The sequence below is a fragment of the Ranitomeya variabilis genome, chromosome 4, assembly GCF_051348905.1.
Source record: "Ranitomeya variabilis isolate aRanVar5 chromosome 4, aRanVar5.hap1, whole genome shotgun sequence".
NCBI lineage: Eukaryota > Metazoa > Chordata > Amphibia > Anura > Dendrobatidae > Ranitomeya > Ranitomeya variabilis.
The window spans coordinates 315,692,104-315,714,977 of NC_135235.1; the positions used below are offsets into that span (position 1 = coordinate 315,692,104).

Genomic DNA, 22,874 nt, shown 5'->3' on the forward strand with positions numbered 1-22,874 from the left:
GTTTTAAAGTCTGAAATGCACATGCGATACTGACATCTAAGTTTCAGCACATTTTGGGACAAATGTTTTCACATTGAAAGTTAACAATCATTAAAATATTTTCTCTAAATTGTTGTCTCCTTTTTTGCTCCAATTATTTGCATTTAATAACAAATAAAACTTGATGTAACATTATGCATGCACATTGTCTTTTATGTGCAACCATCACCTGTCTCACAAACACAGGGTTTGAATGAACCTGATGAATGGAGTCAAATTGAAAATGTAAAAAAATCTCTGTCAAAATTGCTGTTTTTTTCTACTCATTCACAAAGAGTTAATGAAAGTTATTACATATGTACAACAAATTAGCACGAGTTTCAAATAGAAATCATGCTGCAAAAACCAGTCAAAGCAAAAATAGATTTTGGGAGAGATCCTTGTTTGGCGACGGGGGCGCGGGGGCCGCTGACCATGTGCTGTGCTGGCTTCGTTATATTGATGATATTTTTTTCATGTGGGCGGGTACCCCGCGGCAGCTCGAGGATTTTATGTCCCAATTAAACACGAATCCATTTAATATTAGATTGACTTATCAGTACCATTCTACAAGAATTGATTTCTTAGACGTCACTCTGGAGGTTGACGATGCCGGATATATCCAGACTGACGTCTTTCGAAAACCAACCTCTGTCAATGATTTGATTCGTGCAGATTCAGCACACAATCCTACCACTATCAGAGCTGTCCCGGTCGGACAGTTCCTTAGGATGAGACGGATCTGCTCATCCGACCAAAAATTCCAAAATCAAGCGGTGGACCTACAATCCCGCTTTTTGGCACGCGGCTATAGCCGCAGGAGTATCAAGCGTGGGTTTGATAGGGCAAGAAGAACTCGGCGCAGTGACCTATTATATGCTAACAAAAGGAAGAAAACTAATACCAATGATGATACCATCAGATTCATTGGTACATATAATCATGAATGGCAAAACATGAGGGGCATCCTGAAGAAACACTGGTCTATTTTGATGACAGAGCCCGCCCTGGGGAAGAGTCTAGGTGAATTCCCCGCTATGACAGCCAGGAGGGCACCGAATTTAGGTAATCTCCTGGTTAGGAGCCATTATGTTCCACCAATTAAAAATATTTTTGGCACTCGGGGCCCTCTCCTGGGGTGTTTTCGGTGTGGCCACTGCCTGGCTTGCGCCAATGTCGAACGGACTTCTACTTTTGAGACATCAGATGGGCTCAGACAGTTTCAGATCAGACAGCACATTTCGTGTGGTACAAGTAATGTAATATATTATGCCACATGTGCCTGCCCCCGCATCTATATTGGTTTAACATCTAGGGAACTTAGAATTAGGGTGCGTGAGCATGTCCGTGACATTGGCGCAGCCAGGCTGGTGGTCGATCCCTCTGAGCTGAAGACTATCCCGCGTCACTTTAGGACTTTCCATAATTGTGACGCGGGGTCTCTTCGGATCAGAGGGATCGAAAGTCTACATCTTGGGGTGAGGGGTGGGAATTACAAAAAACTCTTAGCCCAACATGAGGCGAATTGGATAGTTCGCCTCAACACCTTGGTCCCTAATGGACTCAATGAGGCATTGAGTTTTTCCTCTTTCCTGTAAGATGTTACTATATCCTGGGGCCTATTTGACTCCCCATTTTCTTTTCCATCATTTTGCATCCCCTGGATCATATAATTGGATCCTAATAATGTATATTTGTTTTTAATATTTATTTGTTTCTTCTTTTATGTTTTAGTCTGTATGTATCCTGGCATCGATCCGCTTATCCCAGACATATTCCTAGATGTTTCCAGCAGGATTTTCAAGTCTCCCACACATTGCGCCTGACATAAGGGCATCTTTACTTCTACTCAGAAAAAGAAATTATGAATATGAAAACGATGAAAGCCCTCTCTCTGCATTACTGTATATTTACCATGCATTGGCGCTAGATGTTGTGGGGAGCTGTGTGGGTTATGTCCATTCAGCCGTGCGTGTGCGCGCTGTGTATGCCGCGGCTCCTTCTCCTGCCTTGGCGTCTCCAGGCCTGCCGCAGCTGCGCAGTGAATTCATATTCCTGCGCATGCGCGGTAGGGCTTGACGCCACGGCCGGCGCAGGACCTGCGGCTCGCAGCGCGCACGCGCCGCTAGTGCTGGGACAATTGGCTGGTTCACAACATGTGACCAGCCCCACTGTTACCACCAATGAGATAAAAAGGTCCTTACCGGTACATTCAGCTATCCCCTTGAGAAAGCTGACACACCTAATAGCGAAACGTGTGTTGGGGCGTTCGTGTATGTGATCCCGGCTCACCTTCCCCATCTCACCCCTTGGTAAGTGCTGCTCTTGCTGCTTATTTTGAAATATATTTTTGGACCACTTGGCCTTGATGAATGCAGTTTTACACTTGGAGCAGCCTTTCCCTCCCCTGGGGCATTGGTGATGCCATTCTGATCCGGCACATCATCCTGTTTTTAGCTTTATTAAATGTGTTATATATTCTGATGTGTTGTTATAACAAAATATTATTTGTTTTACCCTTTATACTCCGGTTTCCTCCGATTTTTCAAGTTATTAAATATGTACAACAAAATAGCAGGAGTTTCAAATAGAAATCATGCTGCAAAAACCAGTCAAAGCAAAAATAAAAATATCTACTTTCAGGGGTTTCGCTTGACATTTGCCAAGTGTCTAGCACTCCTAAAGTTGTTTGTGTTTGGCCGAAATAGCTCAGATGGGAGAGCGTTAGACTGAAGATCTAAAGGTCCCTGGTTCGATCCTGGGTTTTGGCAACATCTTTTTTTCTTGATTCTTTACATTTTAAGGAGAAAATAAACAAAGCACGTGGACTGATTATTTAAAGAAAATGTAAAAGGCCTAAAAATCTTAACTATCTACAGAAAATAAAATGTTAAAAAGATGAGAAATGGGAACTTTTCCATTTGAGCAAATTATTATTTTTTTGTAATTTTTCCTCTGTTTTGTTTATTTCCATTTCACTTAGCTGTAAGAGGATTTAAAGGGTACCTGATAGCTGATAAAGAAAGCATGTATCAGACACAAGCTGAATGATTTCAACCATGTATATTTGACTATGAAATGCTGTGGTGTATATGAATTCATTGTGAGAAGTAATTTCTAAAATGGGGTCACTTTGGGGGGGTTTCTGCTGTTTTGGTACTTTTGGTACTCTGCAAATTTTAACTGCAAACTATTCTTGCAAAATCTGCATTCCAAAATCCAAATAGCGCTCTTATTTTCAAAGCCCTGCTGTGTGGCCAAACAGTAGATTCTGAAGAAATATGGTGCATCACCGCATTTTGTGAGAATTCTAACATTTCTAACATCCTAACAAAATAAAAGGAGGTTTGAAAGTGAATGCTGACAAAAAGTACACATATGAAAAAAGCTATTTATTTACATTTTTTGTGTGGTGCGACAAGTTGGTTTAAGGATATAAGCAGTCAAAGAATAAAAATGACTAATATTTCAAAATTTTAAACAAACTTTAGATATTTTCACAGAAAAAAACTAAAAATATATTGACCTAAATTTACAGTTAATGTAAAGTGCAATGTGTCACAAAAAACACTTTCAGAATTACGGGGATATGTAGAAGCATTCCAGAGTTATTACTGCATATAGTGATAAAAGTCATATTTTTTTTAAAATGGGGCTTGGCCATTTAGCTCAAACTAGGCTTGATAACTAATAGTTTAAACAAATGTATTGAAATAAAAACTGTAATATTAAATATTTTAAAATAATTTTCAATGACAATTACTGGTCATATTTCTGCTGACTAACTTGGAAAGAGTTAAGGCACAAGAAGTCAGGATGGCCGAGCGGTCTAAGGCGCTGCGTTCAGGTCGCAGTCTCTCTTGGAGGCGTGGGTTCAAATCCCACTTCTGACATCACCTTTTCATGAAACTATACAGATTCTCAGTCAATTATTGATTAGATGGGGATCAAACCAAACTTAGCAATGGGCCTTAAAAAACCTGATCCCAAAGTTACTACTACCTAGGAGTCTTTGGGGTGAATCTGAAATTGTCGTCTATAAACGGAACTCTAGCACCGTGAAATAGTTTTGAACAGCATATGTTAGCTGTCTTGGCACTATAAAAATACTGCGGGCGGTCAATGGGGCGGGACTATTTCAACTCTTTGTGTTCTCTTTCCCTATAAGGGCGGAGACTCCACATCCTATGTGGCTGTTCTGGGAGATTTCTATAAACTGAATTGCCGGTAAGTCTAATTTCATATTTGATTACCTCATTGATCAATAGACCATAAAAATACTTAATAAACAAAAGCTTAAAAAGTAGGTAATCATAGTTTTAAAGTCTGAAATGCACATGCGATACTGACATCTAAGTTTCAGCACATTTTGGGACAAATGTTTTCACATTGAAAGTTAACAATCATTAAAATATTTTCTCTAAATTGTTGTCTCCTTTTTTGCTCCAATTATTTGCATTTAATAACAAATAAAACTTGATGTAACATTATGCATGCACATTGTCTTTTATGTGCAACCATCACCTGTCTCACAAACACAGGGTTTGAATGAACCTGATGAATGGAGTCAAATTGAAAATGTAAAAAAATCTCTGTCAAAATTGCTGTTTTTTTCTACTCATTCACAAAGAGTTAATTAAAGTTATTAAATATGTACAACAAAATAGCAGGAGTTTCAAATAGAAATCATGCTGCAAAAACCAGTCAAAGCAAAAATAAAAATATCTACTTTCAGGGGTTTCGCTTGACATTTGCCAAGTGTCTAGCACTCCTAAAGCTGTTTTTGTTTGGCTGAAATAGCTCAGATGGGAGAGCGTTAGATTGAAGATCTAAAGGTCCCTGGTTCGATCCCGGGTTTCGGCAACATCATTTTTCTTGATTCTTTACATTTTAAGGAGAAAATAAACAAAGCACGTGGTCTGATTATTTAAAGAAAATGTAAAAGGCCTAAAAATCTTAACTATCTACAGAAAATAAAATGTTAAAAAGATGAGAAATGGGAACTTTTCCATTTGAGCAAATTATTATTTTTTTGTAATTTTTCCTCTGTTTTGTTTATTTCCATTTCACTTAGCTGTAAGAGGATTTAACCCCTTAGTGACAGAGCCAATTTGGTACTTAATGACCGAGCCAATTATTACAATTCTGACCAGTGTCAATTTATGAGATTATAACTCTGGAACGCTTTATCGGATCCCGCTGATTCTGAGACTGTTTTTTCGTGACATGTTGTACTTCAAGTTAGTGGTAACATTTCTTCGATATTACTTGTGATTATTTATGAAAAAAATGGAAATATGGCGAAAATTTTTAAAATTTTGCAATTTTCAAACTTTGTATTTTTATGCCCTTAAATCAGAGAGATGTGTCACAAAAAATAGTTAATAAATAACATTTCTCACATGTCTACTTTACATCAGCACAATTTTGGAAACAATTTTTTTTTTGTTAGGGAGTTATAAGGGTTAAAAGTTGACCAGCAATTTCTCATTTTTACAACACCATGTTTTTTTTAGGGACCACATCACCTTTGAAGTGATTTTGAGGGGTCTATATGATAGAAAATAACCAAGTGTGGCACCATTCTAAAAACTGCACCCCTCAAGCTGCTCAAAACCACATTCAAGAAGTTTATTAACCCTTTACGTACTTCACAGGAACTAAAACAATGTGGAAGAAAAAAATGAACATTTAACTTTTTTTTGCAAACATTTTACTTCAGAACCATTTGTTTTAATTTTCACAAGTGTAAAAACAGAAATTTAACCACAAATTTTGTTGTGCAATTTTTCCTGAGTACGCCGATACCCCATATGTGGAGGTAAACCACTGTTTGGGCGCACCGCAGAGCTTGGAAGTGAAGGAGCACCGTTTGACTGTTTCAATGCAGAATTGGCTGGAATTGAGATCGGACGCCATGTCGCGTTTGGAGAGCCCCTAATGTGCCTAAACAGTGGAAACCCCCCACAAGTGACACCATTTTGGAAACTAGACCCCCCAAGGAACTTATCTAGATGTGTGGTGAGCACTTTGAACCCCCAAGTGCTTCACAGAAGTTTATAACGTAGAGCCGTGAAAATAAAAAATCGCATTTGTTTTCACAAAAATGGTTTTTTCGCCCACAAATTCTTATTTTCACAAAGGTAACAGGAGAAATTAGACCACAAAAGTTGTTGTGCAATTTCTCCTGAGTACGTCGATACCCCATGTGTGGAGGTAAACCACTGTTTGGGTGCACGGCAGAGCTCGGAAGGGAAGGAGCGCCATTTTGGAATGCAGACTTTGATAGAATTGTCTGCGGGCGTTATGTTGCATTTGCAGACCCCTAATGTACCTAAACAGTAGAAACCCCCAACAAGTGACCCCATTTTGGAAAATAGACCCCCCAAGGAACTTATCTAGATATGTGGTGAGAACTTTGAATGCCCAAGTGCTTCACAGAAGTTTATAATGCAGAGTAGTGAAAATAAAAAATATTTTTTTTCCCACAAAAAAGATTTTTTTAGCCCCCAAATTTTTATTTTCACAAGGGTAACAAGAGAAATTGGACCCCAAAAGTTGTTGTCCAATTTGTCCTGAGTATGCTGGTACCCCATATGTGGGGGTAAACCACTGTTTGGACGCACGGCAGAGCTCGGAAGGGAAGGAGTGCCATTTTGGAATGCAGACTTTGATAGAATTGTCTGCGGGCGTTATGTTGCGTTTGCAGACCCCTAATGTACCTAAACAGTAGAAACCCCCAACAAGTGACCCCATTTTGGAAAATAGACCCCCCAAGGAACTTATCTAGATATGTGGTGAGAACTTTGAATGCCCAAGTGCTTCACAGAAGTTTATAATGCAGAGTAGTGAAAATAAAAAATATTTTTTTTCCCACAAAAAAGATTTTTTTAGCCCCCAAATTTTTATTTTCACAAGGGTAACAAGAGAAATTGGACCCCAAAAGTTGTTGTCCAATTTGTCCTGAGTATGCTGGTACCCCATATGTGGGGGTAAACCACTGTTTGGACGCACGGCAGAGCTCGGAAGGGAAGGAGTGCCATTTTGGAATGCAGACTTTGATAGAATTGTCTGCGGGCGTTATGTTGCGTTTGCAGACCCCTAATGTACCTAAACAGTAGAAACCCCCAACAAGTGACCCCATTTTGGAAAATAGACCCCCCAAGGAACTTATCTAGATATGTGGTGAGAACTTTGAATGCCCAAGTGCTTCACAGAAGTTTATAATGCAGAGTAGTGAAAATAAAAAATATTTTTTTCCCACAAAAAAGATTTTTTTAGCCCCCAAATTTTTATTTTCACAAGGGTAACAAGAGAAATTTGACCCCAAAAGTTGTTAACCAATTTGTCCTGAGTATGCTGGTACCCCATATGTGGGGGTAAACCACTGTTTGGGCGCACGGCAGAGCTCAGAAGGGAGGGAGTACCATTTGACTTTTTTAGCGCAAAATTGGCTGTCGTGTTTAGACACCCCCTGATGTACTTAAACAGTGGAAACCCCCCAATTCTAACTCCAACCCTAACCCCAATCTCAACCCGATCCATAATCCTAATCACAACCCTAACGATAATCACAACCCTAACCCCAAAACAGCCCTAATCTCAACCCTAACCATAACCCTAATCAAAACCCTAAATCCAACACACCCCTAACCCTAATCCCAACCCTAACCCTAATCCCAACCCTAATCCCAAACGTAACACTAATCCCAACCCTAATCCAAACCCTAATCCTAATCCCAACTATAACCCTAACTTTAGCCCCAACCCTAACTTTAGCCCCAACCCTAACCTTAACTTTATCCCCCGTCGTCACAAAAAAAGTTCAATGTAACCTTTTTTTTGTACGTCGCGTCAGCCATTTCCGCGCATGCATGGCCGTAACTCTGCCCCCTCTTCCCCAGGACATAGACTGGGCAGCGGATGCGTTGAAAAACTGCATCCGCTGCCCACGTTGTGCACAATTTTCACAACGTGCGTCGGTACATCGGGCCGACGCATTGCGACCGCCCCGTACCGACGCAAGTGTGAAAGAAGCCTAAGGCTACTTTCACACTAGCGTCGTACTCGGCCCATCGCAGTGTGTCGGGCCGACGTACCGACGCTAGCGTTGTAAGCTCCGCACAACGGGTGCAGCGGATGCTGTTTTTTCAACGCATCCGCTGCCCCATTGGATGGGAACTTTTCCATTTGAGCAAATTATTATTTTTTTGTAATTTTTCCTCTGTTTTGTTTATTTACATTTCACTTAGCTGTAAGAGGATTTAAAGGGAACCTGATAGCTGATAAAGAAAGCATGTATCAGACACTAGCTGAATGATTTCAACCATGTATATTTGACTATGAAATGCTGTGGTGTATATGAATTCATTGTGAGAAGTAATTTCTAAAATGGGGTCACTTTGGGGGGGGTTCTGCTGTTTTGGTACTTTTGGTACTCTGCAAATTTTACCTGCAAACTATTCTTGCAAAATCTGCATTCCAAAATCCAAATAGCGCTCTTATTTTCAAAGTCCTGCTGTGTGGCCAAACAGTAGATTCTGAAGAAATATGGTGCATCACCGCATTTTGTGAGAAATCTAACATTTCTAACATCCTAACAAAATAAAAGGAGGTTTGAAAGTGAATGCTGACAAAAAGTACACATATGAAAAATGCTATTTATTTACATTTTTGTGTGGTGCGACAAGTTGGTTTAAGGATATAAGCAGTCGAATAAAAATGACTAATATTTCAAAATTTTAAACAAACTTTAGATATTTTCACAGAAAAAAACTAAAAATATATTGACCTAAATTTACAGTTAATGTAAAGTACAATGTGTCACAAAAAAAACTTTCAGAATTACAGGGATATGTAGAAGCATTCCAGAGTTATTACTGCATACAGTGATAAAAGTCATATTTTTTTAAAATGGGGCTTGGCCATTTAGCTCAAAATAGGCTTGATAACTAATAGTTTAAACAAATGTATTGAAATAAAAACTGTAATATTAAATATTTGAAAATAATTTTCAATGACAATTACTGGTCATATTTCTGCTGACTAACTTGGAAAGAGTTAAGGCACAGAATCCACAAGAAGTCAGGATGGCCGAGCGGTCTAAGGCGCTGCGTTCAGGTCGCAGTCTCTCTTGGAGGCGTGGGTTCAAAGTAATTTCTAAAATGGGGTCACTTTGGGGGGGTTTCTGCTGTTTTGGTACTCTGCAAATTTTATTTGCAAACTATTCTTGCAAAATCTGCATTCCAAAATCCAAATAGCGCTCTTATTTTCAAAGCCCTGCTGTGTGGCCAAACAGTAGATTCTGAAGAAATATGGTGCATCACCGCATTTTGTGAGAAATCTAACATTTCTAACACCCTAACAAAATAAAACGAGGTTTGAAAGTGAATGCTGACAAAAAGTACACATATTAAAATGCTATTTATTTACATTTTTGTGTGGTGCGACAAGTTGGTTTAAGGATATAAGCAGTCAAAGAATAAAAATGACTAATATTTCAAAATTTTAAACAAACTTTAGATATTTTCACAGAAAAAAACTAAAAATATATTGACCTAAATTTACAGTTAATGTAAAGTACAATGTGTCACAAAAAACACTTTCAGAATTACGGGGATATGTAGAAGCATTCCAGAGTTATTACTGCATACAGTGATAAAAGTCATATTTTTTTAAAATGGGGCTTGGCCATTTAGCTCAAAATAGGCTTGATAACTAATAGTTTAAACAAATGTATTGAAATAAAAACTAATATTAAATATTTTAAAATAATTTTCGGGGATATGTAGAAGCATTCCAGAGTTATTACTGCATACAGTGATAAAAGTCATATTTTTTTAAAATGGGGCTTGGCCATTTAGCTCAAAATAGGCTTGATAACTAATAGTTTAAACAAATGTATTGAAATAAAAACTGTAATATTAAATATTTTAAAATAATTTTCAATGACAATTACTGGTCATATTTCTTCTGACTAACTTGGAAAGAGTTAAGGCACAGAATCCACAAGAAGTCAGGATTGCCGAGCGGTCTAAGGCGCTGCGTTCAGGTCGCAGTCTCTCTTGGATGTGTGGGTTCAAATCCCACTTCTGACATCACCTTTTCATGAAACTATACAGATTCTCAGTCAATTATTGATTAGATGGGGATCAAACCAAACTTAGCAATGGGCCTTAAAAAACCTGATCCCAAAGTTACCACTACCTGGGAGTCTTTGGGGTGAATCTGAAATTGTCGTCTATAAACGGAACTCTAGGACCGTAAAATAGTTTTTATGTGCATATGTTAGCTGTCTTGGCACTATAAAAATACTGCAGGCGGTCAATGGGGCGGGACTATTTCAACTCTTTGTGTTCTCTTTCCCTATTAGGGCGGAGACTCCACATCCTATGGGGCTGTTCTGGGAGATTTCTATAAACTGAATTGCCGGTAAGTCTAATTTCATATTTGATTACCTCATTCATCAATAGACCATAAAAATACTTAATAAACAAAAGCTTAAAAAGTAGGTAATCATAGTTTTAAAGTCTGAAATGCACATGCGATACTGACATCTAAGTTTCAGCACATTTTGGGACAAATGTTTTCACATTGAAAGTTAACAATCATTAAAATATTTTCTCTAAATTTTTGTCTCCTTTTTTGCTCCAATTATTTGCATTTAATAACAAATAAAACTTGATGTAACATTATGCATGCACATTGTCTTTTATGTGCAACCATCACCTGTCTCACAAACACAGGGTTTGAATGAACCTGATGAATGGAGTCAAATTGAAAATGTAAAAAAATCTCTGTCAAAATTGCTGTTTTTTTCCACTCATTCACAAAGAGTTAATGAAAGTTATTAAATATGTACAACAAAATAGCAGGAGTTTCAAATAGAAATCATGCTGCAAAAACCAGTCAAAGCAAAAATAAAAATATCTACTTTCAGGAGTTTCGCTTGACATTTGCCAAGTGTCTAGCACTCCTAAAGTTGTTTGTGTTTGGCCAAAATAGCTCAGATGGGAGAGCGTTAGACTAAAGATCTAAAGGTCCCTGGTTCGATCCTGGGTTTCGGCAACATCATTTTTCTTGATTCTTTACATTTTAAGGAGAAAATAAACAAAGCACGTGGACTGATTATTTAAAGAAAATGTAAAAGGCCTAAAAATCTTAACTATCTACAGAAAATAAAATGTTAAAAAGATGAGAAATGGGAACTTTTCCATTTGAGCAAATTATTATTTTTTTGTAATTTTTCATCTGTTTTGTTTATTTCCATTTCACTTAGCTGTAAGAGGATTTAAAGGGAACCTGATAGCTGATAAAGAAAGCATGTATCAGACACTAGCTGAATGATTTCAACCATGTATGTTTGACAATGAAATGCTGTGGTGTATATGAATTCATTGTGAGAAGTAATTTCTAAAATGGGGTCACTTTGGGGGGGGTTTCTGCTGTTTTGGTACTTTTGGTACTCTGCAAATTTTACCTGCAAACTATTCTTGCAAAATCTGCATTCCAAAATCCAAATAGCGCTCTTATTTTCAAAGCCCTGCTGTGTGGCCAAACAGTAGATTCTGAAGAAATATGGTGCATCACCGCATTTTGTGAGAAATCTAACATTTCTAACATCCTAACAAAATAAAAGGAGGTTTGAAGTGAATGCTGACAAAAAGTACACATATGAAAAATGCTATTTATTTACATTTTTGTGTGGTGCGACAAGTTGGTTTAAGGATATAAGCAGTCAAAGAATAAAAATGACTAATATTTCAAAATTTTAAACAAACTTTAGATATTTTCACAGAAAAAAACTAAAAATATATTGACCTAAATTTACAGTTAATGTAAAGTACAATGTGTCACAAAAAACACTTTCAGAATTACGGGGATATGTAGAAGCATTCCAGAGTTATTACTGCATACAGTGATAAAAGTCATATTTTTTTAAAATGGGGCTTGGCCATTTAGCTCAAACTAGGCTTGATAACTAATAGTTTAAACAAATGTATTGAAATAAAAACTGTAATATTAAATATTTTAAAATAATTTTCAATGACAATTACTGGTCATATTTCTGCTGACTAACTTGGAAAGAGTTAAGGCACGGAATCCACAAGAAGTCAGGATGGCCGAGCGGTCTAAGGCGCTGCGTTCAGGTCGCAGTGTCTCTTGGAGGCGTGGGTTCAAAGTAATTTCTAAAATGGGGTCACTTTGGGGGGGTTTCTGCTGTTTTGGTACTCTGCAAATTTTATTTGCAAACTATTCTTGCAAAATCTGCATTCCAAAATCCAAATAGCGCTCTTATTTTCAAAGCCCTGCTGTGTGGCCAAACAGTAGATTCTGAAGAAATATGGTGCATCACCGCATTTTGTGAGAAATCTAACATTTCTAACACCCTAACAAAATAAAAGGAGGTTTGAAAGTGAATGCTGACAAAAAGTACACATATGAAAAATGCTATTTATTTACATTTTTGTGTGGTGCGACAAGTTGGTTTAAGGATATAAGCAGTCAAAGAATAAAAATGACTAATATTTCAAAATTTTAAACAAACTTTAGATATTTTCACAGAAAAAAACTAAAAATATATTGACCTAAATTTACAGTTAATGTAAAGTACAATGTGTCACAAAAAACACTTTCAGAATTACGGGGATATGTAGAAGCATTCCAGAGTTATTACTGCATACAGTGATAAAAGTCATATTTTTTTAAAATGGGGCTTGGCCATTTAGCTCAAAATAGGCTTGATAACTAATAGTTTAAACAAATGTATTGAAATAAAAACTGTAATATTAAATATTTTAAAATAATTTTCAATGACAATTACTGGTCATATTTCTTCTGACTAACTTGAAAAGAGTTAAGGCACAGAATCCTCAAGAAGTCAGGATGGCCGAGCGGTCTAAGGCGCTGCATTCAGGTCGCAGTCTCTCTTGGAGGCATGGATTCAAATCCCACTTCTGACATCACCTTTTCATGAAACTATACAGATTCTCAGTCAATTATTGATTAGATGGGGATCAAACCAAACTTAGCAATGGGCCTTAAAAAATCCGATCCCAAAGTTACCACTACCTGGGAGTCTTTGGGGTGAATCTGAAATTGTCGTCTATAAACGGAACTCTAGGACCGTGAAGTAGTTTTTATGTGCATATGTTAGCTGTCTTGGCACTATAAAAATACTGCCGGCGGTCAATGGGGCGGGACTATTTCAACTCTTTGTGTTCTCTTTCCCTATTAGGGCGGAGACTCCACATCCTATGGGGCTGTTCTGGGAGATTTCTATAAACTGAATTGCCGGTAAGTCTAATTTCATATTTGATTACCTCATTCATCAATAGACCATAAAAATACTTAATAAATAAAAGCTTAAAAAGCAGGTAATCATAGTTTTAAAGTCTGAAATGCACATGCGATACTGACATCTAAGTTTCAGCACCTTTTGGGACAAATGTTTTCACATTGAAAGTTAACAATCATTAAAATATTTTCTCTAAATTGTTGTCTCCTTTTTTGCTCCAATTATTTGCATTTAATAACAAATAAAACTTGATGTAACATCATATATGCACATTGTCTTTTATGTGCAACCATCACCTGTCTCACAAACACAGGGTTTGAATGAACCTGATGAATGGAGTCAAATTGAAAATGTAAAAAAATCTCTGTCAAAATTGCTGTTTTTTTTCTACTCTTTCACAAAGAGTTAATGAAAGTTATTAAATATGTACACCAAATAGCAGGAGTTTCAAATAGAAATCATGCTGCAAAAACCAGTCAAAGCAAAAATAAAAATATCTACTTTCAGGGGTTTCGCTTGACATTTGCCAAGTGTCTAGCACTCCTAAAGTCGTTTGTGTTTGGCCGAAATAGCTCAGATGGGAGAGCGTTAGACTGAAGATCTAAAGATCCCGGGTTTCGGCAACATCATTTTTCTTGATTCTTTACATTTTAAGGAGAAAATAAACAAAGCACGTGGACTGATTATTTAAAGAAAATGTAAAAGGCCTAAAAATCTTAACTATCTACAGAAAATAAAATGTTAAAAAGATGAGAAATGGGAACTTTTCCATTTGAGCAAATTATTATTTTTTTGTAATTTTTCCTCTGTTTTGTTTATTTCCATTTCACTTAGCTGTAAGAGGATTTAAAGGGAACCTGATAGCTGATAAAGAAAGCATGTATCAGACACTAGCTGAATGATTTCAACCATGTATGTTTGACTATGAAATGCTGTGGTGTATATGAATTCATTGTGAGAAGTAATTTCTAAAATGGGGTCACTTTGGGGGGGTTTCTGCTGTTTTGGTACTTTTGGTACTCTGCAAATTTTACCTGCAAACTATTCTTGCAAAATCTGCATTCCAAAATCCAAATAGCGCTCTTATTTTCAAAGCCCTGCTGTGTGGCCAAACAGTAGATTCTGAAGAAATATGGTGCATCACCGCATTTTGTGAGAAATCTAACATTTCTAACATCCTAACAAAATAAAAGGAGGTTTGAAAGTGAATGCTGACAAAAAGTACACATATGAAAAATGCTATTTATTTACATTTTTGTGTGGTGCGACAAGTTGGTTTAAGGATATAAGCAGTCAAAGAATAAAGATGACTAATATTTCAAAATTTTAAACAAATTTTAGATATTTTCACAGAAAAAAACTAAAAATATATTGACCTAAATTTACAGTTAATGTAAAGTACAATGTGTCACAAAAAACACTTTCAGAATTACGGGGATATGTAGAAGCATTCCAGAGTTATTACTGCATACAGTGATAAAAGTCATATTTTTTTAAAATGGGGCTTGGCCATTTAGCTCAAAATAGGCTTGATAACTAATAGTTTAAACAAATGTATTGAAATAAAAACTGTAATATTAAATATTTTAAAATAATTTTCAATGACAATTACTGGTCATATTTCTGCTGACTAACTTGGAAAGAGTTAAGGCACAGAATCCACAAGAAGTCAGGATGGCCGAGCGGTCTAAGTTGCTGCGTTCAGGTCACAGTCTCTCTTGGAGGCGTGGGTTCAAATCCCACTTCTGACATCACCTTTTCATGAAACTATACAGATTCTCAGTCAATTATTGATTAGAGGGGGATCAAACCAAACTTAGCAATGGGCCTTAAAAAATCCGATCCCAAAGTTACCACTACCTGGGAGTCTTTGGGGTGAATCTGAAATTGTCGTCTAAAAACGGAACTCTAGGACCGTGAAATAGTTTTTATGTGCATATGTTAGCTGTCTTGGCACTATAAAAATACTGCGAGCGGTCAATGGGGCGTGACTATTTCAACTCTTTGTGTTCTCTTTCCCTATTAGGGCGGAGACTCCACATCCTATGGGGCTGTTCTGGGAGATTTCTATAAACTGAATTGCCGGTAAGTCTAATTTCATATTTGATTACCTCATTCATCAATAGACCATAAAAATACTTAATAAACAAAAGCTTAAAAAGTAGGTAATCATAGTTTTAAAGTCTGAAATGCACATGCGATACTGACATCTAAGTTTCAGCACATTTTGGGACAAATGTTTTCACATTGAAAGTTAACAATCATTAAAATATTTTCTCTAAATTGTTGTCTCCTTTTTTGCTCCAATTATTTGCATTTAATAACAAATAAAACTTGATGTAACATTATATATGCACATTGTCTTTTATGTGCAACCATCACCTGTCTCACAAACACAGGGTTTGAATGAACCTGATGAATGGAGTCAAATTGAAAATGTAAAAAAATCTCTGTCAAAATTGCTGTTTTTTTCTACTCATTCACAAAGAGTTAATTAAAGTTATTAAATATGTACAACAAAATAGCAGGAGTTTCAAATAGAAATCATGCTGCAAAAACCAGTCAAAGCAAAAATAAAAATATCTACTTTCAGGGGTTTCGCTTGACATTTGCCAAGTGTCTAGCACTCCTAAAGCTGTTTGTGTTTGGCTGAAATAGCTCAGACAGGAGAGCGTTAGACTGAAGATCTAAAGGTCCCTGGTTAGGTCCCGGGTTTCGACAACATCATTTTTCTTGATTCTTTACATTTTAAGGAGAAAATAAACAAAGCACGTGGACTGATTATTTAAAGAAAATGTAAAAGGCCTAAAAATCTTAACTATCTACAGAAAATAAAATGTTAAAAAGATGAGAAATGGGAACTTTTCCATTTGAGCAAATTATTATTTTTTTGTAATTTTTCCTCTGTTTTGTTTATTTCCATTTCACTTAGCTGTAAGAGGATTTAAAGGGAACCTGATAGCTGATAAAGAAAGCATGTATCAGACACTAGCTGAATGATTTCAACCATGTATGTTTGACTATGAAATGCTGTGGTGTATATGAATTCATTGTGAGAAGTAATTTCTAAAATGGGGTCACTTTGGGGGGGTTTCTGCTGTTTTGGTACTTTTGGTACTCTGCAAATTTTACCTACAAACTATTCTTGCAAAATCTGCATTCCAAAATCCAAATAGCGCTCTTATTTTCAAAGCCCTGCTGTGTGGCCAAACAGTAGATTCTGAAGAAATATGGTGCATCACCGCATTTTGTGAGAAATCTAACATTTCTAACATCCTAACAAAATAAAAGGAGGTTTGAAAGTGAATGCTGACAAAAAGTACACATATGAAAAATGCTATTTATTTACATTTTTGTGTGGTGCAACAAGTTGGTTTAAGGATATAAGCAGTCAAAGAATAAAAATGACTAATATTTCAAAATTTTAAACAAATTTTAGATATTTTCACAGAAAAAAACTAAAAATATATTGACCTAAATTTACAGTTAATGTAAAGTACAATGTGTCACAAAAAACACTTTCAGAATTACGGGGATATGTAGAAGCATTCCAGAGTTATTACTGCATACAGTGATAAAAGTCATATTTTTTTAAAATGGGGCTTGGCCATTTAGCTCAAAATAGGCTTGATAACTAATAGTTTAAACAAATGTATTGAAATAAAAACTGTAATATTAAATATTTTAAAATAATTTTCAATGACAATTACTGGTCATATTTCTGCTGACTAACTTGGAAAGAGTTAAGGCACAGAATCCACAAGAAGTCAGGATGGCCGAGCGGTCTAAGGCGCTGCGTTCAGGTTGCAGACTCTGGGTTCAAATCCCACTTCTGACATCACCTTTTCAGGAAACTATACAGATTCTCAGTCATGATGGGGATCAAACCAAACTTAGCAATGGGCCTTAAAACACCTGATCCCAAAGTTACCACTACCTGGGAGTCTTTGGGGTGAATCTGAAATTGTCGTCTATAAACGGAACTCTAGGACCGTGAAATAGTTTTTATGTGCATATGTTAACTGTCTTGGCACTATAAAAATACTGCGGGCGGTCAATGGGGCGTGACTATTTCAACTCTTTGTGTTCTCTTTCCCTATTAGGGCGGAGACTCCACATCCTATGGGGCTGTTCTGGGAGATTTCTATAAACTGAATTGCCGGTAAGTCTAATTTCATATTTGATTACCTCATTCATCAATAGACCATAAAAATACTTAATAAACAAAAGCTTAAAAAGTAGGTAATCATAGTTTTAAAGTCTGAAATGCACATGCGATACTGACATCTAAGTTTCAGCACATTTTGGGACAAATGTTTTCACACTGAAAGTTAACAATCATTAAAATATTTTCTCTAAATTGTTGTCTCCTTTTTTGCTCCAATTATTTGCATTTAATAACAAATAAAACTTGATGTAACATTATATATGCACATTGTCTTTTATGTGCAACCATCACCTGTCTCACAAACACAGGGTTTGAATGAACCTGATGAATGGAGTCAAATTGAAAATGTAAAAAAATCTCTGTCAAAATTGCTGTTTTTTTCTACTCATTCACAAAGAGTTAATTAAAGTTATTAAATATGTACAACAAAATAGCAGGAGTTTCAAATAGAAATCATGCTGCAAAAACCAGTCAAAGCAAAAATAAAAATATCTACTTTCAGGGGTTTCGCTTGACATTTGCCAAGTGTCTAGCACTCCTAAAGTTGTTTGTGTTTGGCCGAAATAGCTCAGACGGGAGAGCGTTAGACTGAAGATCTAAAGGTCCCTGGTTAGGTCCCGGGTTTCGACAACATCATTTTTCTTGATTCTTTACATTTTAAGGAGAAAATAAACAAAGCACGTGGACTGATTATTTAAAGAAAATGTAAAAGGCCTAAAAATCTTAACTATCTACAGAAAATAAAATGTTAAAAAGATGAGAAATATGAACTTTTCCATTTGAGCAAATTATTATTTTTTTGTAAATTTTCCTCTGTTTTGTTTATTTCCATTTCACTTAGCTGTAAGAGGATTTAAAGGGAACCTGATAGCTGATAAAGAAAGCATGTATCAGACACTAGCTGAATGATTTCAACCATGTATGTTTGACTATGAAATGCTGTGGTGTATATGAATTCATTGTGAGAAGTAATTTCTAAAATGGGGTCACTTTGGGGGGGTTTCTGCTGTTTTGGTACTTTTGGTACTCTGCAAATTTTACCTGCAAACTATTCTTGCAAAATCTGCATTCCAAAATCCAAATAGCGCTCTTATTTTCAAAGCCCTGCTGTGTGGCCAAACAGTAGATTCTGAAGAAATATGGTGCATCATCGCATTTTGTGAGAAATCTAACATTTCTAACATCCTAACAAAATAAAAGGAGGTTTGAAAGTGAATGCTGACCAAAAGTACACATATGAAAAATGCTATTTATTTACATTTTTGTGTGGTGCGACAAGTTGGTTTAAGGATATAAGCAGTCAAAGAATAAAAATGACTAATATTTCAAAATTTTAAACAAAATTTAGATATTTTCACAGAAAAAAACTAAAAATATATTGACCTAAATTTACAGTTAATGTAAAGTACAATGTGTCACAAAAAACACTTTCAGAATTACGGGGATATGTAGAAGCATTCCAGAGTTATTACTGCATACAGTGATAAAAGTCATATTTTTTTAAAATGGGGCTTGGCCATTTAGCTCAAAATAGGCTTGATAACTAATAGTTTAAACAAATGTATTGAAATAAAAACTGTAATATTAAATATTTTAAAATAATTTTCAATGACAATTACTGGTCATATTTCTGCTGACTAACTTGGAAAGAGTTAAGGCACAGAATCCACAAGAAGTCAGGATGGCCGAGCCGTCTAAGGCGCTGCGTTCAGGTTGCAGACTCTGGGTTCAAATCCCACTTCTGACATCACCTTTTCATGAAACTATACAGATTCTCAGTCATGATGGGGATCAAACCAAACTTAGCAATGGGCCTTAAAACACCTGATCCCAAAGTTACCACTACCTGGGAGTCTTTGGGGTGAATCTGAAATTGTCGTCTATAAACGGAACTCTAGGACCGTGAAATAGTTTTTATGTGCATATGTTAACTGTCTTGGCACTATAAAAATACTGCGGGCGGTCAATGGGGCGTGACTATTTCAACTCTTTGTGTTCTCTTTCCCTATTAGGGCTGAGACTCCACATCCTATGGGGCTGTTCTGGGAGATTTCTATAAACTGAATTGCCGGTAAGTCTAATTTCATATTTGATTACCTCATTCATCAATAGACCATAAAAATACTTAATAAACAAAAGCTTAAAAAGTAGGTAATCATAGTTTTAAAGTCTGAAATGCACATGCGATACTGACATCTAAGTTTCAGCACATTTTGGGACAAATGTTTTCACACTGAAAGTTAACAATCATTAAAATATTTTCTCTAAATTGTTGTCTCCTTTTTTGCTCCAATTATTTGCATTTAATAACAAATAAAACTTGATGTAACATTATATATGCACATTGTCTTTTATGTGCAACCATCACCTGTCTCACAAACACAGGGTTTGAATGAACCTGATGAATGGAGTCAAATTGAAAATGTAAAAAAATCTCTGTCAAAATTGCTGTTTTTTTCTACTCATTCACAAAGAGTTAATTAAAGTTATTAAATATGTACAACAAAATAGCAGGAGTTTCAAATAGAAATCATGCTGCAAAAACCAGTCAAAGCAAAAATAAAAATATCTACTTTCAGGGGTTTCGCTTGACATTTGCCAAGTGTCTAGCACTCCTAAAGTTGTTTGTGTTTGGCCAAAATAGCTCAGACGGGAGAGCGTTAGACTGAAGATCTAAAGGTCCCTGGTTAGGTCCCGGGTTTCGACAACATCATTTTTCTTGATTCTTTACATTTTAAGGAGAAAATAAACAAAGCACGTGGACTGATTATTTAAAGAAAATGTAAAAGGCCTAAAAATCTTAACTATCTACAGAAAATAAAATGTTAAAAAGATGAGAAATATGAACTTTTCCATTTGAGCAAATTATTATTTTTTTGTAAATTTTCCTCTGTTTTGTTTATTTCCATTTCACTTAGCTGTAAGAGGATTTAAAGGGAACCTGATAGCTGATAAAGAAAGCATGTATCAGACACTAGCTGAATGATTTCAACCATGTATGTTTGACTATGAAATGCTGTGGTGTATATGAATTCATTGTGAGAAGTAATTTCTAAAATGGGGTCACTTTGGGGGGGTTTCTGCTGTTTTGGTACTTTTGGTACTCTGCAAATTTTACCTGCAAACTATTCTTGCAAAATCTGCATTCCAAAATCCAAATAGCGCTCTTATTTTCAAAGCCCTGCTGTGTGGCCAAACAGTAGATTCTGAAGAAATATGGTGCATCATCGCATTTTGTGAGAAATCTAACATTTCTAACATCCTAACAAAATAAAAGGAGGTTTGAAAGTGAATGCTGACCAAAAGTACACATATGAAAAATGCTATTTATTTACATTTTTGTGTGGTGCGACAAGTTGGTTTAAGGATATAAGCAGTCAAAGAATAAAAATGACTAATATTTCAAAATTTTAAACAAAATTTAGATATTTTCACAGAAAAAAACTAAAAATATATTGACCTAAATTTACAGTTAATGTAAAGTACAATGTGTCACAAAAAACACTTTCAGAATTACGGGGATATGTAGAAGCATTCCAGAGTTATTACTGCATACAGTGATAAAAGTCATATTTTTTTAAAATGGGGCTTGGCCATTTAGCTCAAAATAGGCTTGATAACTAATAGTTTAAACAAATGTATTGAAATAAAAACTGTAATATTAAATATTTTAAAATAATTTTCAATGACAATTACTGGTCATATTTCTGCTGACTAACTTGGAAAGAGTTAAGGCACAGAATCCACAAGAAGTCAGGATGGCCGAGCGGTCTAAGGCGCTGCGTTCAGGTCGCAGTCTCTCTTGGAGGCGTGGGTTCAAATCCCACTTCTGACATCACCTTTTCATGAAACTATACTGATTCTCAGTCAATTATTGATTAGATGGGGATCAAACCAAACTTAGCAATGGGCCTTAAAAAACCTGATCCCAAAGTTACCACTACCTGGGAGTCTTTGGGGTGAATCTGAAATTGTCGTCTATAAACGGAACTCTAGGACCGTGAAATAGTTTTTATGTGCATATGTTAGCTGTCTTGGCACTATAAAAATACTGCCGGCGGTCAATGGGGCGGGACTATTTCAAATCTTTGTGTTCTCTTTCCCTATTAGGGCGGAGACTCCACATCCTATGGGGCTGTTCTGGGAGATTTCTATAAACTGAATTGCCGGTAAGTCTAATTTCATATTTGATTACCTCATTCATCAATAGACCATAAAAATACTTAATAAACAAAAGCTTAAAAAGCAGGTAATCATAGTTTTAAAGTCTGAAATGCACATGCGATACTGACATCTAAGTTTCAGCACATTTTGGGACAAATGTTTTCACATTGAAAGTTAACAATCATTAAAATATTTTCTCTAAATTGTTGTCTCCTTTTTTGCTCCAATTATTTGCATTTAATAACAAATAAAACTTGATGTAACATTATATATGCACATTGTCTTTTATGTGCAACCATCACCTGTCTCACAAACACAGGGTTTGAATGAACCTGATGAATGGAGTCAAATTGAAAATGTAAAAAAATCTCTGTCAAAATTGCTGTTTTTTGCTACTCATTCACAAAGAGTTAATTAAAGTTATTAAATATGTACAACAAAATAGCAGGAGTTTCAAATAGAAATCATGCTGCAAAAACCAGTCAAAGCAAAAATAAAAATATCTACTTTCAGGGGTTTTGCTTGACATTTGCCAAGTGTCTAGCACTCCTAAAGTTGTTTGTGTTTGGCCGAAATAGCTCAGACGGGAGAGCGTTAGACTGAAGATCTAAAGGTCCCTGGTTAGGTCCCGGGTTTCGACAACATCATTTTTCTTGATTCTTTACATTTTAAGGAGAAAATAAACAAAGCACGTGGACTGATTATTTAAAGAAAATGTAAAAGGCCTAAAAATCTTAACTATCTACAGAAAATAAAATGTTAAAAAGATGAGAAATGGGAACTTTTCCATTTGAGCAAATTATTATTTTTTTGTAATTTTTCCTCTGTTTTGTTTATTTCCATTTCACTTAGCTGTAAGAGGATTTAAAGGGAACCTGATAGCTGATAAAGAAAGCATGTATCAGACACTAGCTGAATGATTTCAACCATGTATGTTTGACTATGAAATGCTGTGGTGTATATGAATTCATTGTGAGAAGTAATTTCTAAAATGGGGTCACTTTGGGGGGGTTTCTGCTGTTTTGGTACTTTTGGTACTCTGCAAATTTTACCTGCAAACTATTCTTGCAAAATCTGCATTCCAAAATCCAAATAGCGCTCTTATTTTCAAAGCCCTGCTGTGTGGCCAAACAGTAGATTCTGAAGAAATATGGTGCATCATCGCATTTTGTGAGAAATCTAACATTTCTAACATCCTAACAAAATAAAAGGAGGTTTGAAAGTGAA

The 22,874-nt window shown here is 35.9% G+C and overlaps 4 non-coding genes across 4 annotated transcripts; all 4 read left to right on the plus strand.

Annotated features, from left to right (window-relative positions):
• Window positions 1–3,828: 3,828 nt before the first annotated feature.
• Window positions 3,829–3,911, plus strand: TRNAL-CAG (transfer RNA leucine (anticodon CAG)). The gene has a single exon. It is a non-coding gene; the product is annotated as a tRNA-Leu (tRNA).
• An 897-nt stretch (window positions 3,912–4,808) lies between these two features.
• On the plus strand, window positions 4,809–4,881 carry TRNAF-GAA (transfer RNA phenylalanine (anticodon GAA)). Its single transcript has one exon. It is a non-coding gene; the product is annotated as a tRNA-Phe (tRNA).
• A 6,131-nt stretch (window positions 4,882–11,012) lies between these two features.
• Window positions 11,013–11,085, plus strand: TRNAF-AAA (transfer RNA phenylalanine (anticodon AAA)). Its single transcript has one exon. It is a non-coding gene; the product is annotated as a tRNA-Phe (tRNA).
• A 10,150-nt stretch (window positions 11,086–21,235) lies between these two features.
• On the plus strand, window positions 21,236–21,318 carry TRNAL-CAG (transfer RNA leucine (anticodon CAG)). The gene has a single exon. It is a non-coding gene; the product is annotated as a tRNA-Leu (tRNA).
• The last annotated feature ends 1,556 nt before the right edge of the window (window positions 21,319–22,874 follow it).